A 13,662-nucleotide genomic window follows, 5' to 3' on the forward strand; every position below is an offset into this window, starting at 1 on the left:
CGAGCTGTTACTTCTTTTTCTAGAAGGGTTTTCAAGCCGTGCTTTTTTCCTTTCATCATCACCCACGAACCACGAAGTGCTGTTAGTACTGTCTTGAACGTTTGTGGTACAAGAATTTTAAGATGTCTGCTGAGAGCAGACGAATGGATCTTCAAAAGCTTAATTTTGATTTAAAAATAAATGTGACATTCATTTGCCTTCGTTGCTTTCATTGTGTAGAAAATGCAGTTTAATCTTCTGCATTTTAGGGGTGCTATATCATGCTATTACCATAAGGTATCAAGTTTTTTCTTTTAGGAGAAAAATATTGTTAAATCTGATAATTACTTTAAAAAAATTGTATTCACAGATCCAAGGAAAAATGCAGATGTAAATTAAGTTGGAGTGAAGGTGTTCTGATAGAAAACAGTTTTGTTATCTGATGCTATCACCGTTAAGGAGACAGCTGGCCATACTGTGAGTAACTTCTGTTTGCGACAGTATTCAAACACTAAAATGTGGAGGACAAATGTCACATTATAGAGGAAGAACCTGCTAACTTGTTGTAATTTAGTTACTTGAGATTTGTTTCACAGAAACGTAGTAGTATGGTGCTGTATGCTTCTGTAGTCCCATCAGGTATTATGTGCTACAGTGCTATCTACTTGAACAGATATTTGAAGTTACCTTAACATCCAGAGCCCTCATCATGTGTGTAAAACTTGCTCACATGAATTGTCTCCTTAATTGCTCATAATTAAGTTGGTGAAGAACTTCTTGAGTAAAGTTAAATGCATACCTAGTATTCAACAAGGAGGTTATGAAACAAATACAGAGAGCAGGTGAGGTTTTAAAAAAAAAGCCTTTTAAGGAGTTGCATTTTAGCAAATATCTACAGCTGGCCCAAGGGTAACTGTCAAGTGTTCTCTAACAATTCAATAGGAAAAATAATACTGTCTTAGGGTATCCATGTGAAGAAGTTGGTGCTGTACAAATCTCAGCATAAATGCCCTATTAAGGTTATAAGTTGTGTTAAATAAAGTAGTGTAATACCTGAAATGTAGAATATATTTCTCTGTCATTGATGGATCAGTTAATGTAACTTTAAAAAAAATGCAGTTTATTTTGGATATTTATTAGAAGTAACCAGAAAAAATTCTCAGATGGGGCATTGCAAATTTCTGTCAAGTTCCAAGGGAATAAATGCCAGAAGTATCATTGAGGAATCTGACCCATTCTGGAACAGCAGCAAAGCATATGTTTCCACATTCTTTAATAGGCAGAGCACTTATATGAAGAATTAAAGTTTCTGTATTGTGTTCCGATGATTCCAACAAGTAAGGCAATGTCATAAAAATGTTACTTATGTTGGGTTTCAATTTGTAGAGGTTTTATTATTGACCTACTGATCTTTGCAAGGAACCTGCCTAAGTTCAGTTTGTGGATGTATTTGCAGAACTTCCACATTGACTGCAGAGGGCGGTACAGTACTTGCAAATTACTTGTGAATTCCTTTTTATTTGATATCCATATTTCATATTTGGAGGAAGAACTTGATTTGTTTAGTAATTCACTTCTATAAAAATTGTATGGAATTAAGTTATCTTTCTACCTGTGATGTTCTGTGAAGCAGCTGCTCAAGAAAGTGCAACTGCTTTATCTTTTCACTCTCTCTCAGCAAAGAAAGAGAAAACTAGCAGCAGCTATATTTTGTAATAATGTTCCTACCTGCCTTTGCAATTATATAAGTTAGGACACATGTAAAATGTACAATGGCTCAGGGCAAAGAGTACCTCAGCGCAGAAGGATGTTTCAGCAAGGTGCTGTGATGATCTCTTGTTAATACAGAGAAGTAGGAAATGGATATATGCAATATTGCTGCAGAATCTTACTCTGATGAACACTGTCAGTAGCACGGGTTAATAAGCTGAACAGTAAAGTATTAATGTTTCTCTTTCCAAAGGAAATATGTTAATGGTTTGTATTGTCTCTGCTGTGGCCAGGTAGGAATAGTCTCTTGTCCTATGGATTCAAGACTGTTTTCCTGTAGCCCTTTTTTTCACTCTTGCCTGTTGCTGATTTCCAAGTGGAGATCCAAAGATGGTATAAAATGTTGCATGTAGAACCGGACATCTGTTGCATTTCTATATGGTTTCATTGGTGAATTTTGAACATGCTTGCACTGGGAAGGGAATGACAGGCAGTCTGAACAGAGCTTCCCATTTCAAGTGGTAATCCTTCTGTGCTTCTTCTGTGCAAAGACTTCTGTGCAAACAACTACTGAATTGGAAAGCCCAGGTTCAGGTCCCATGTGTGTCTTCCTGGAAGAATGCCTTCATCACCAGACCAATAAGTAGTACCTGTAACTACTGAGGTGAAGCTGCTCTTTACTGTGTAGCAGGCAAGCCAGCTTTAACTGAATTCCAGCCTGTACACTAGGAATCAAGTGCTTTGCTTTCTGTGTGAAGTTTGTTCTGGCAAGTGGCTGCCAGGTGTGCTGTCAGCTCACTTAAGAGGAAGGCATAATTAGTAGATTCTTTATTGAATTTGAATTCTTATTGAATTTGGTATGGCATAGGTTTGAAACTGCATACCATGGTCAAGACTAAAGTGCCTGAGCATATGAGGATGATCTTTAGCTTTTCCTTTATACTATGTTTATGAAGTAAATACTTATGCTTGCTCTGACTGCTTCGAAATGACTTCAACAGGAAATGTACTGGAAAAGTGTAGGTTCTGTTCTTGTTATCTTTGTTAATTCTCACGAAAAGACTATTAACTACATAACTACTTTTTAATCTTTTTTTTCTGTTCAGAAGCCAGTGACATTTGTTTCTCCTGCAGTTCCAAAAAAGCCACATGCAATTTTTATACTTAGCTAAACATACAGCAAGTGGTTTTAATTGTTTAATAGTTTTCTCTTTTACTCTTTTTTTTTAAAGAGAGGATCAAAATATATTTCTGCATAACTTTCAGAATATAGTTTTCCGTTATATTGAAATTCTTCTTTTTATGTCACTAATAGCAATTTTCTGTGAAATATCTAAATGCTTGTATATATAAAAGCAAATATTATTCTGTAAATCTTGGATGTTTATTGTGCAGAGAGGAATAGATGCTTATACAAGATCTCCTTAAAATATGGCAGTGACATTTTTTTTGTTAGTTACAAGGTTATCACTGAGTCATTACTGCTGGTATGCCTCTTTCTTCTTCCATAGGGCTTGATTCTTTTCTCTTCTTTGGGTTATATGATGAAGTCAAACTGTATTCCTCAGGTGGTCACAGATGTTAGATCAGTGCTGGCAATCTGAAATGCTTTTCTATGAGGCAATATTATATTGGAAAGCTGAGAGACAGTCATCCTTCTGCAGGGGGCTGATAGGAAATGCATATGGTGCTCTGAAGAGAATAATAATTTTTGGAGATCTAGTGCTGGCTTTTGCTCTTATTGAAGTCAGTGGGAGTTTTGCTACTGAGTTCAGGGAAAGTAAGATTAGGTCCTTTGTCATTTCATTATCATTTTGTGACATAGACCGGGTTATATGCTGGGAGACAAACTGATTTTAGTCCTGACTTATAGTGGAGAGTTGCTGTGCTTAAGGCTGAGTGTGAGTTTGCATGCTGAGGTTTGAATTCTGTATTTTACATCCTCTGAGTTCAGAAATTCCTGTGAGTTACAGGATAATGTTCAGTAGACATTTAACTATAACTGTGCAGTGGCAGTGACATTGGTGTGAACCAGCAAAATTTCAAGGGGTAAAAAATTTTGTATCACCTGGTAATCTAAGTCCTAAACCTATGTTGTAAACAAAGCTTTTGTTCAAACTATGTTCCTACAGTGACATGGTGAGGATTTTTATTAGGAGAAGTGCAGGAAATTAAAGTTGATTGTTTTTCAGATACTGGGATGTAATGTCTTTGATTATGATTTCTGTTACAGAAGGTGATGGTATTTCTCTCTTTTTGGGCACTATGTGACTGACTAAAAATTGCAGTGGACACCATGATTAGTGCTTTCTGGGTGCTGTATCTCTAATTTATTATAACTTTCATTGAAGTTGGTATATGATTTCTTACCTGTCAGTACCATCAAAGTGCGGTGGTTTTTGGTTGCTATTTATGAGGAGAAAGCTTAGTTTTCTGGCAAAGAGGGTGTGGCAGTTGTGCATCTTTTAAATATATGATGGGTTTAACCAGTGTCAGCCTAGGTACTTTGTGCTGGTGCTCAGAACTGTCCATTTCTTACAAGTCTGTTAGATAACAACTGCAGATTTTGGAGGCTGTGTGGTGTGATACTTGCTAGGGTGAGAGGAAGAGCAGTGGTGATCCTTGCTAGCATGTTACAGCTGTGATACAGAGTTCAAGTCGACCTGTTTTGGATCTATGTAGGGCTAGCTTGGCTTCTGTTACGTGTTTTTGTTGACTGTTACGCAGAGAAATCTGAATGTCTGTGTGGGATAGTGCCTTCTTTTTAAAAGGTCTAACTATGCATAATTGTGTGTTTCTGTACTATTCTCATTGACTGAACCTGGTTCAGTGGTTCATGTTGAAGATACTCAAATTTGTTCCTCAGAGCTGTATAGATCCTGATGACTGTGGTTCAACCAGTCATCCAACCTTTTTTCCAAACAGTGGAAAAAAGAGCTCTTGGAGTTTAGGTTCTTTGATTGCTGCAGCAGTGTTACCAGGTGGCAGTAGTGTGGTGGAATGAGCTTCAAATACCCTCCTCTCCTCTAGCTTCTTGCAGCCTTGTGAAATCTTAACAGGCTTGTTTCTCCTTGCTGTGCATCTAAAGTTCTTTCTTGGGGGATAGGGAAGTGAAAGGGAGGGGAGGTTTTGTTCAATGTAGAAATCCTTAGGGATTTTGTTTCTGTTAATATTTGATTGTGACACTTAAAATGGAACAATGATTTATTGTCATTAATAAAAGGGAGGTTCACTTCTCACTTTGCAGATCTGTAACCTTTACTGTATTTCTGAGAGTGATAAACCAAACTTTTATATTTATTAGATACTGCATTCAATTTACAATGATTATATGTAATGGTTTTATTCTTATGTGAAGCTGAGCAAGTGCAATCACTTCAAGAGAATTATAAATTTCAGTCAATTCCTGTTTTGCTTTTCCCTAGCTGTGAGTGTTATAGCACTTCTCATTGTAGAGAAAATGGATTCGATCATTTTTTCCCTTACTGTGGTAAACCCTCTAGTCTGCAGCAGCAGTGTAAAACAGGGTATAATGATTTGGCAGTGTTTTACAAAACTATACAAAACATGAGGAAATAGAGAACCAGGCCTGACATTTTCCCCTTTCAAATGATTAGGAGAAGAACTATCTGAGCATATTCTTTGCTATGTATCAAATACTTAGAAAATACATATTCTAAAATCAAAATTCTTCAGAAGTGTAGATGGCATTGTTTTCATTAGGGACTGTGGGAATGGCTAGGAAGTTTGTGGAACTTAGGGATATACAGAAGAAGTTTCAGTATTTCACTAGGATTAGTCATACATGTGAGTTCACACTTAAATTTTTTACAGGAGGAGCTTGCCATGTTAGACTCAATAAATATGAAATTCTGCTCAAAAATCCATCTTTATATTGCAATCCTGTCAGAAAATCCATGCTACTGAGTATCACTTTTAAAAAATACAACTTTTCCAGCCATGTTTTTTCATCAATGTCCAAGCAAGTTGTCCTATATTATGCTATTTTGACTATGTGATATGTAATAATTGACTTGTTTCTGAGCATACGGCTATCCTCAAACAGTATGTTTAATTTGTATCTACTGAGTTCATAATGCAATTGCATTCTTCATTTGAAATAATACTCAAAGTGTAATGGGGAAGCAAGCCTACGAAGTTCACGTTGTGATGATTTCCAATAAGGAGAAATGCATCTCTATCATTGTTATTTCATGAAATACCATTTGATCAACTGTTTTCTCTGGAAATAAATAATTTTATAATTTCAAATACTCTTTCATTGTAAATAGGACATCTAGGTTCAGTCTCCATTGTTGCAGATAACTTTGTCCCATTTTCTTTTTCCAGAGATGTAGAACTTCCTGTAAACAACCTTATTCTAGGAACAAACATGTTCACTTGAAAACTAATTTTTTCTCTTCTTTGTTTTCCTCTTTATTTTGGATAGGGCTTCTGTTTTCACTTAGTCACTTAGTCTCCGCATCTTTTTTCTATCTATTAAAAGCATGACAAAAACTTGCATCAGTAATCGAAAGACTATATTTAGTTGAAATAAACAGGAGTATCTATGAAGTCTCTGAGATATGTTTCCCGTATTTCATATTAGTAACTTTGCAATATCACTAGATTTTTGGTGCAACAATTTCCATCCTATTTTACATATAAATAAGTTTTCCACAGAAAATATACTATGGATTTAGATAGTAGAATAGATTCTGTTAGTCTGTTTCTTGCAACATATTTATGTAACCATTGTAAACAATGTCTTGCTCACTTGCATTTGAAACTTGCTTCCCTCTTCCATATTTTGTTGATGAAAACTGCTCTTTAGCTGTCAATGCTAATAAGTGTTCAAAGCATCCATATTAAACCATAAATTTATTTGTATTCCTTAGTCAAAATATGAAAAAATATTGTGTCCATGTAAGAAGCTGTAAGAGCATCTTAAAAGGTGCCCTTAAGTATGTAAAACTTAGGGGTTATAACTTTTTACTTTCAGCTGTCTGGAGTGAGATTGAGAACTCTTTGATGCTTAGAGTTAATATACATAGGGTAAAATGTTTGGGAGTTAAAAACTCATGACAATCCATGCATTGAGCAAGGATTGCTTAACTGAATGATGTGGAAGTTCTGTCATGACATGCTATTGATTATGCATGTCTTCAGGCTTTAGTCACCCTTCTCAGAACTGAAAGCGGTCACAATTACCTATTTCAGACTCCCAATTTATAGATCTTCTACTGAAGGAGAAAGCAACTTCCCCCCCTTTTCCTTCACTGTCCAAAGAAATAAGTAGGACTTTTTTTCTAAAGAAGAGCTGCTGGGAGCATATACCTTTTATACCAGCCTAGGTAGAGCTCTGAATTCAACTCCCTTCAGGCTAAGACTCAAATCATACTCCCTGCATCTTGAATAAGGGAACTGAATTTGTCTGAGGGGACTTGGGTACAGTACAAAATTCTACTATCCTTTTCCTAGCTTAATATTCAAAGTTGTTTTTTCATCTTTTATAAAGCAAAACCATGATCTTGGAGCACAGTCATGAGTGATTTCTTGGGAGATTCCAGTACAGTCAATAAAAAGATGAAAACAATTAGAGCTAATACTTCATAGCCAACAGTAGTTTTCCAGGATACAGTAATAACTGTAAGAAGAAAACATGGGCAACAAAAAGTCAAGGTATTAAAATAATTCACAATAGAGCTTGAGACTTCTCTTTAAAGAATCTAGGTCCAAACACCATCTGTTAATCAGATAGTGGTTTGCTTCCTGAAGTGACCATTATTTTATTCAGAGGGCCAAATTCCATTGTGGAGTTAATTAGTGAAATTCTCTGTAACTGAGTGAGACAGTTATGGTTCAAACTCCTGTCTGTTAGGAGTCTGCATTAGGGGTTTTTCATTAATGATATTCCACCAAAGGACATACTAAGTTTATGCATTAAAAAAAAAATTACTTTTCACACGAATATAAATAAGTGTGAAGCAATAAAAGAATAATGCTTCAAGTTTTAAAGAACAAAAAAAAGTGCCTAAGCCTCTTACAAGGGGGTGTATTTACAGACTGAAAATAAATGATAAAAGGAAAAATTTCAGCAGGCTTAATATGCCTACCTGTGTTGCATTTCCACTCTCCTTGACAACTCATGGTAATTGGTATTTTAGGTTGAGATTTAACAAATAGTACTCAGTGTTGTGAGGTATTGCTTTAACTACTGCTTTGAAACAAACATCAAAAACTTGGGTGAATAAGTTTAGTTTGTTATTGGTATTCAAAAGAATATAATGGCTGTGGAATTCTCAGCTAACAGGTTTAATCATGTACTGTTTGACTTGATTTGCTTCCCCTGAGCCTGAAGACACATCTTGTTAACATTCTTCTTTCTATGGAGATTAAAATAGCATCTGGTTGGTTTCATTACCAGGTCTGTGAATGCTGTACCTGTTAGAAAAGAGACACTTCCTCAGCCTGAGATCTTAGAGTAACTCTGACTCAAAACTTCTTTAATACATAATCCAGAATTTGAACTTTATTTAAATGATGTATAGACCTTGTATTGGTTTCTGTATGATGATTAATTCAACAATTCTTGCCGTGTATGCTTAATCAACCTTTCACTCCACATATTTATTTGATAATTTTGGGATCAGAAAGATAACTTCGAAAAATTAAAGCTGGTAATAAAACTACTGGATTATTGTGAGATTGCTCTCAAAAAAAAAAAAAATCAGGCCCAGTTTTAAACTGTATAATTTGTTGCCTTCCTCTTAATTTGCTTAATAATAAAGTACAAAAAAAAAGGGGGGGTGGTGGCAAAAAGGTTTCTAAATAGAAGTATTAATTCTTTGAGTTTTAAATCTCTTAATCTTAAAATTCTTACAGGGTTTCAGTCTGTATTATGAAAACACAGAAATCCAAATATAATAGGAATCAAGAAACAGTAATGGTACAATTTGCCAAGTACCTGGAAAAGTAGAGGTTTGAGTTAGTTTTGGGGAAACAGTGTAGTTTCTGAAATTCTGGATCTCTTCCAGAAGTTGCATTTCTTCCCTAAGCCTTATCTGTTCCCTTTTTTAGTTGTGGTGGTAGGTTTTTTTGAAAGCTGTCACTGTAGACACAGGTGTATCTTGCATATGCAGCTGATATACTGTTCATTTCTTCTATGCATGTGCTATAAATTCATTTACCTACCACCTATCTTCCATTCCAGCTCTTTCTCCTCAATGTGGAACTTGCCCTTCAGTGACTTTGAGAGTTCATAACTTAGGGTCTATGAGCTCTGAATAAATTAACACATTTACCTGCTGTGGGCAGGGAGAAGAATGAAAGATTATTAATGAATGTCCTGCTACTGAGTTACTGAGTCTCTCCTCTCTCTTCTCCCCCCCCACAACAAGTGCAATAATATCACAAATTAGCTTTTGCCCTGGTTTGAGATTTTTAGCGTTTTGGTCCAGTGTTAACAGAAAAGTCATTCTAATAGCTTGTCAGTTTTCATTCTAGTTTAATTATACAGAAGTTACTGCCTGAATTATGGGACAAAGAGAAGAGCACTTTTTAGAAAAAAAACACTTCTAAAAGTGTCACAGCTTGAAGGTATTGTGTTTAAGTGAACCCCATTTGTAAGTGTAAAGAATTTTTATTTTTTATTTTGGACTAAGATGGCAAGAGGAAGAGAAATAGTCATGATACTGACTTTCTAAATGGATACAATTGTCATTATAAGGCTATTCTCAACTGGTTTTAATCAAAACAGTTCTATTGCAATCCATGAAACTGCATGCTTTTGCTAGCTGAAAACTCTCGTGGTGTCTGTTTCTTAATATTTCTTGATGCTATCTTGCTATCTTCTTCCCTTCCAACTTCCTCTACCTGTTTTAATTCCAAAGTGAAGGAACAAGAGTGTTTTGAGATGAGCCGATAAGATTAAAGTGTTAAGCTGATGGACCTTTTACTAATCAACAAGTTGATTAACTCTCAGGAAAGGCAAACAGGTTTGGCTAATAATATGCCAGAAGACAGGAAAATACCATGCCTAAAATTCAACAGTTAAAGGTAATATTCAATTCACTTGTGGAGGTACTACTCTTGAAAGAGGTCGGAGCTGCAGTTACAATAGCTGTGTTTCTGAAATGGATTTCCTGAATCAGAGGTTTCTGGATAAACAACAGTTACAAGAGAGGAAGCTGAGATTTTCCTGGAAGGCTTCTGAGATCTAGCCCAGAAAGATGTACAGTCATTTAACAGGCAAAATCATGGTAAGTTTTAAAAAAAATTGAAAGAAAAGACCTGATCTAATTCTATCATTCCAGGTTTACACTCTTTCAATTTCAGTTGGCTAGGTTCCTTCTGGCTCTAGGATTCAAAGGAAGGGCAATGTATACAGGACGCAAAATTTGTAGAAAACATTTCTCTATTAGATGCAATATACTTTCAGGAGTGTGAGTTTCATCTAGTAATGCATTTGTTTCTGTAAACGGGCAGTAAAGTGAAGTAATAGGATTTAGAAGCAGTCATTGCTCAGTGATGGGAGAACATAATTTATCTGTTGTCAGAAATAATAAAGGGTCCACCATGCCTGGTTTATATTATTCAGGCACTGAAATCTGTTAAACCAGTAGGCACACAAGAGTAAAAAAATGGAAGGGAAACATTAGTTCTCTTACAGTTATTTCATGTTTCATCTGAAATGTAGAAACTTTGCTGTTCAAACAGTACTTCAGCCTCTCTAAATGCCACAACTGCTTTTTCTCCATTATTTTATAAATCCTAATGTAAACAACAGTTAACAACCTCCCTTCTGCCTCATTTAATTATATTTAACAAGTAATCAATCTGAATTAACAGCAGGAGACTTCATGCCATTCATATATTTTTAACAGATGTGTTCATATAATTCTGTGAATATATTTGGCAATGAAGGGAATCTGCTGTGGCTCACCAGTTTTCTGGGAGAAGACTTGGGGCACACATTTTAATTAAGCATTGTTGTTTTAGACCTCTGACACTTGTGATGAAGTTAAATAATAGTTCATTAGTTTCTATTTATCAAATATTTGTGCTGATGGAGCTTTTTAATTTCATCTATAAGAAGGGCTTTTAAAATCTTGAACGATTTTTCTGCTAATACCTTTGGGGGATAGAATGAAAAATACTTTAACAAATGCATAGTAAATAAATCCTATGACTCCCAAAATTCAAACACTACAAATCAGCTTGTCTGAAGTATTCAATTTTCAGTTAATATACTCAACAATAAATATAACAATAAATATAACAATAACTAACAGGGATTAGTTACATGAGAGAATGTTTGGCTTGTTATGGATTGTATAGCAGCTGTTATTTTAGTTTTTATATACTGTTTTAATTAAGTCTGGATTTTTAGCCGATTAGAATGTTTGCCCATACTGTCCACCCATGACTTCATTGTATTCGCTATCTTGTGTTTCTTTAACATCGGGCACTGGCCACTTGCTTTATGTGAAAGAGTTTGTCTCTAGGGTAGCAAATCTTGTGCTTTACTTACATGGAATATTTGAATCCCTAAACATGGTGGAGTGCTGTAGAAGATTAACTCTAGTTCTAGATTTAAAAATGTTGATTCTACTATGGCCAAATGAGTTTTGTAACTTGACAACAAATCTAAAACTAAATGAATGTTGTAAGCTCTATCCTTCACCAACTTGTAAATAACGTACACCAGTGGCAGCATTTGCTCACTAGCTGGTTGGATGTCACAAATGTTGATGCTATAAAAGCTTCACCAGTGGACAGTTCAATCAGCCTCCTAGAAAGAGTAGATAAGATTTTTCTCAAATGACTTGACAGTTACTTATTTATGGCATATAGTCTATATGCCATCTGATAAGACACAGATGAGAAACAAAATGAGGAGAGAAAAATCTGTGTGTGTGTGTTTGTAATTAAAGAATTCACTATTTATTTTTTCCAACAAGCTGAATTGCGGAAGTTAGTAACATTTCTTTAAAGATGTACTTCTGAACTTCATATAGAGAGCAGTTAGGAAAACTCTAGCTCTTGGGGAGCTACAAGAACAAACATTATTTCTCAGATAGCTCTGTGTGCAAAATCGAGCTCTTTTCCTTCTGCCATTAGGTAATTGTGTCTTGCGATTACAGGTGTATTTGCTTTATTTTTTAATTTTGCTTACTAATGTGCAAGCAAATGGGAACATCAGCCCATGTCGTACTCATAGCGGGCAGGAATTCATCCCGGCAACAGCTGCTGTGGTGACTGGCATCTGTGTTAGTGTGTGGAGTTTTCTTGCATCACACTTGTGTAATTATGGCAGGAACAGTTTTAGTGTGGCTTAGAGCATAAATATTCTAATAAACTCAACTTCTGTTGTAGAAGAGATTTTATATTTGAAATATATAATTTCTGTCATTTGTCTGAGTATTTCAAGTGAAATGACTTTAATCTTGGGAGTGGAACATTATCACAATGGTAGCAAGAATTGACTCATAGGTTAGATGGTCGATGCTTTAAGTGTCTTCAAGTCTAATTGTTGAGAGGTACTGTAGCCTAATGTGAAGAATAGATTGTTACCCATGTGTTAGGTGCACATTTCCATTCATGGACATGCTGAACTTCTGAAATTAGAAGCATTTAAAATCTTTTCTTTATTTTATGAAAACAAGCTGCATTATGTCTCCTACTGATCTGGATCAAAGATTACAAAAGCTAGTATTGCACTGAATAGATATTGTGGTGGGAGTCTGTTACAGACCACCCAACCAGGATGATGAGGCAGATGAACTATTCTATAAGCAGCTGGGAGAAGCCTCATGATCGCTAGCCCTTGTTCTTGTGGGGGACTTCAACCTGCTGGATGTCTGCTGGAAATACAATACAGCAGAGAGGAAACAGTCTAGGAGGTTCCTGGAGTGTGTGGCAGATCACTTCCTGACACAGCTGGTGAGTGAGCCAACTAGGGAAGGTGGCCCGCTGGACCTTTTGTTCATGAATGAGAGAAGGACTTGTGAGTGATGTGATGGCTGGAGGCCGTCTTGCGCAGAGTGATCATGAAATGACAGAGTTTTTGATTCTTGGAGAAGCGAGGAGAGGGGTCAGCAGAACTGCCACCTTAGACTTCTGGAGGGCAGACTTTGGCCTGTTTAGGAGACTGGTCGAGAGAGTCCCCTGGGAGGCAGCCCTAATGGGTAAAGGAGTCCAGGAAGGCTGGACATTCTTTAAGGAGGAAGTCCTAAAGGCACAAGAGCGGGCTGTCCTCAGGTGCCGAAAGACGAGCCGGTGGGGAAGAAGACTGGCCTCGCTGAATAGAGAGCTCTGGCTTGAACTCAGGAAAAAGAGGAGTCTACGACCTCTGGAAGAAGGGGCAGGCAACTCAGGAGGACTACAAAGGTGTAGTGAGGTTGCGCAGGGAGAAAACTATAAGGGCCAAAGCCGAGCTAGAGCTCAGTCTGGCTACTGCTGTAAAAGATAACAAAAAATACTTCTTCAAATACACTGGCAGCAAAAGGAGAGCTAAGGAGGATCTCTGGCCTCTAGTAGATGGGGGAGGGAACACAGTGACCAAGGATGAGGAAAAGGCTGAGGTACTTAATGCTGCCTTTGCCTCAGTCTTTAATAGCAGGGCCAATTTTCTCTGGGTACCCAGCCCCCTGAGTTGGAAGATAGGGACGGGGACCAGAATGGAGCCCCCATAATCCAGGGGGAAATGGTGAGTGACCTGCTGCACCACTTAGACACTCACAAGTCTATGGGGCCTGATGAGATCCACCCGAGAGTACTGAAGGAACTGGCAGAAGTGCTCACCAAGCCCCTTTCCATCATTTACCAGAAGTCCTGGCTAACTGGGGAGGTCCCAGCTGACTGGAGATTAGCGAATGTGACACCCATCTTCAAGAAGGGTCGGAAGGAGGACCCGGGGAACTACAGGCCTGTCAGCCTGACCTCGGTACCAGGGAAGCTCATGGAGCAGAT

The sequence above is a fragment of the Mycteria americana genome, chromosome 4 (genome assembly GCF_035582795.1).
Source record: "Mycteria americana isolate JAX WOST 10 ecotype Jacksonville Zoo and Gardens chromosome 4, USCA_MyAme_1.0, whole genome shotgun sequence".
Taxonomy (NCBI): Eukaryota; Metazoa; Chordata; class Aves; order Ciconiiformes; family Ciconiidae; genus Mycteria; species Mycteria americana.